Below are 2,982 nucleotides of genomic sequence, written 5' to 3'. Positions count from 1 at the left end.
AAACTTGGCAGCCCAGCAGCTGCTTCTGTGTTCCCAGGTTTGAGCTCAGGGAAGTTCCAGAGCTCAATAATAAGTTCTAATTATGCTTGTTACACAAAGGGGAAAGAGGCCAGTTCCCAGCACTTACATGTTGCCTTGCTCCACACTGGGAAGTGTTCTCTTGATCCCAATTCTTCCTCCTTCCTTTCCGCTAGAGGGCAAGAAAAAGGGAGGTGGGAGTTAACCTACAGTAACTTTCCAAGACAGGAGCTGGCAGCCATGGTTATAGACTTCCCATGCAACAATGAGCTCTAGGAGCACTCCTTGTTTCTTTGAAGAAACCAGGTCTAGCGGCCTGGACTGCTACAGGACAGAGGTTCGAGGATACCATATCTGATGCGGACCTGTGGACTTTAATGGGAATTATTAGTGCTCAGTGTCTTAGAAAATCAGGCCTGTTATCTGAGTGCTTAACTTTAGGAATTCAGGTTTGAATATTCGTGCCTCCATTCACCATTCATAAAACGGGCATCATACTTCGATGGATGAACTAACTGTGCCTAATTTCAAACCCTCACAGACATTATGGGTTCAGAAGATCAGTACACTTTGAAAGCTTCTGGGTAAGCGCTACTGTTCAAAGAGACTCAAAGTAAAGAGCAGAGAAAGACATTCAAGTTAAACAAAAATTAATTGAGAGAGAGATAGAGAGAGAGAGAGAGAGAGAGATCAGAGTAGAGAAAAAAAATAAAGAGTCTAAGGGGTGTGACATAAAAAGAAAACCAAATATATATATTTGTTTTTCCCCATATATATATATATTAGTGAGGGGAAAAACGTTCCCCATTGGGATTTTCTCCATCCACCCCACACACAAAGGGAGGAGATGTGCAAAGGAGGCAGGAATCTATCTGCCTGTCCCTTTCAGCAGGGCAGAGAGCTAGATTCCTAGGGAATTTGCAGTCGCTTAGCTTTTGTGAGTGTTAGGGAATGGTCTTCTGCCCTTATACATAGCACAAGCAGCTCTTAGCTAGAAAACTAAAGCATCTGGGTTTTTTGTCCTTCTGTTTTTGTTTTTAATCAAGGCATCCTTGGGGTTTACATTACGGAAAAATGGTTCATAAATGCAAACTTGTTTTGCAATCCCTAAGCACAGTTAGAAGATTCACAACATCCCAAATGTCATGAAGTTCCCCAGCCCTGATGATAATACTTATTTATCTCAGGGAAGTTGTGAGGCATAATACATGTTCATAAAGTACGTGGAGATCCATAGATAGAGAGTACAGATAGAAAGTACATATATCGTTACAAAGTGACTGCATGATCAGAGGTTTTAGAAGGTGAAAAATCATAGTGAAGGCACAATGTGCCTCATACAATTCAAGATATTAGTGTATTGTTTCGTCCTAACTGGATTGGTGAGGAGCAAAGCCTCAACCCTGGGCCTGTTCGGCAGCTGATACTAGTGTGGTCAGTGCTCCCTCTCCCAAAGCTTGTAGTACCTTCTTCTGAAAACAAGAACTGCACAACCCAGAAAGAAAGACTGACCACTGAAGTACCCAAGCAGGGACAAAATCTAAATTCTTCAAAGGAAAATCCCAATGATTCTTTATAATACTTTAGGCAGCTGAATAAATAGATCTTTTTTCTGTAGAACATTGGTCTGATTCTGTCTTCAGTTACATCACTACAATATGGTAGGGAGAGAGCGAGAGAAAGAGAGAGAGATCTTTATGAATGTACTGTGGCAAGTGCATTTCACTTTGAAAAGAGTCCATGCAGCCCCAAAAGATGTGCAGAAGAATTATTTTAAAAGAAATATCTGTAGCCAACGACTTAATAGGGCTGCATGGTGTCTAAGTCCAGTCAGAATTTGTCCCAGTGTCAGCGATCAGTCTGACCAATATATAAGCCAGTAAATACCTCCATCTCATTCTCAAAAATAGATAACACCCTCACCCCTTGATACATGATGCAATCATACTTCAACTTACATCAAATATCCAAACGTTTCTTTAAAAACTACCTTTGTTTCACTTCTACAGCATGTGGTCAAATCACAATGCAATGTGATCAGGTCAAGTGGGCAAATGCTTCTAGAAACAAAAGTGCAGGCAGTAGGTTGATTTTCTAAACACCCTGTATCAGTGGTTCCCAACCTTTTCCATACTGCCTCCCCCACCCACTGCAGCTAGCAGGGACCTAGCTGGGATTCTTCCTCCCATTTAGCAATATGGGGATGGGCAGGGTAGTCACAACTTCCTGACACCTGTCTGCAACCCCGATCTGATAGTTGCCTAGATTCTGATTATTGTACGTGATGGAATTACAAGGTTGGCTGCGAGCTCCATAAGATTGACACCATATCTTGTTCTGGACACTGCTGATCACATTCTTGTGACTCAACAAATAGTGCTCAATTGTGCCTTTAAGGCATAGTGTACATTAGGGGGCACTGTAGAGATGCCCCACCCCAAAGGAAGCTCCTTGAGGCATTGTATCTCAGCCAATGAACCTCCTGAACCACAGTAAAACTGGGGTATTCCTTAGTGGGATAAAGTGCATACTTACCCTGCCTAGGACAAGTTCCGGTGTGTGGAGTGGGGACTCTTCCCCACCCTATTTATTCTGGGGAGTCTATTAATGCTAGATTCTGGGGCCTAATTTTCAGAGGTTCTAAGAACCTGCTGCTTCCCCTGACTTCAGTAGGTGTGTGGTTGCTCAGCACCTCTGACAATCAGGGTAATTGCGTGCAGGATACACAGCCACAGGTGATAAACTGAGCTGAGTCCTTGCTCTGAGATAGGGGGCTGTGTGATGGCTTAAGTTGTTTTCCCCCAATCATGGCATTTTATTTCAAAAGGAATCACCAAGATGTTCAGTTAGAATCACAGCAGTTTGATGTCTCTGTGCTGGAGGGGGGCACTCTTTACAATAGCATTACCTGCATATTGTGCTCGATGAAGTTTAACAGAAAAAAAATATCAGGGGGGCTGGTAG

This window comes from Mauremys mutica, chromosome 2, assembly GCF_020497125.1.
Source record: "Mauremys mutica isolate MM-2020 ecotype Southern chromosome 2, ASM2049712v1, whole genome shotgun sequence".
Lineage (NCBI taxonomy): Eukaryota > Metazoa > Chordata > Testudines > Geoemydidae > Mauremys > Mauremys mutica.
The sequence above is the reverse complement of the archived record's forward strand: the minus strand, read 5'-3'. Positions refer to the sequence as shown.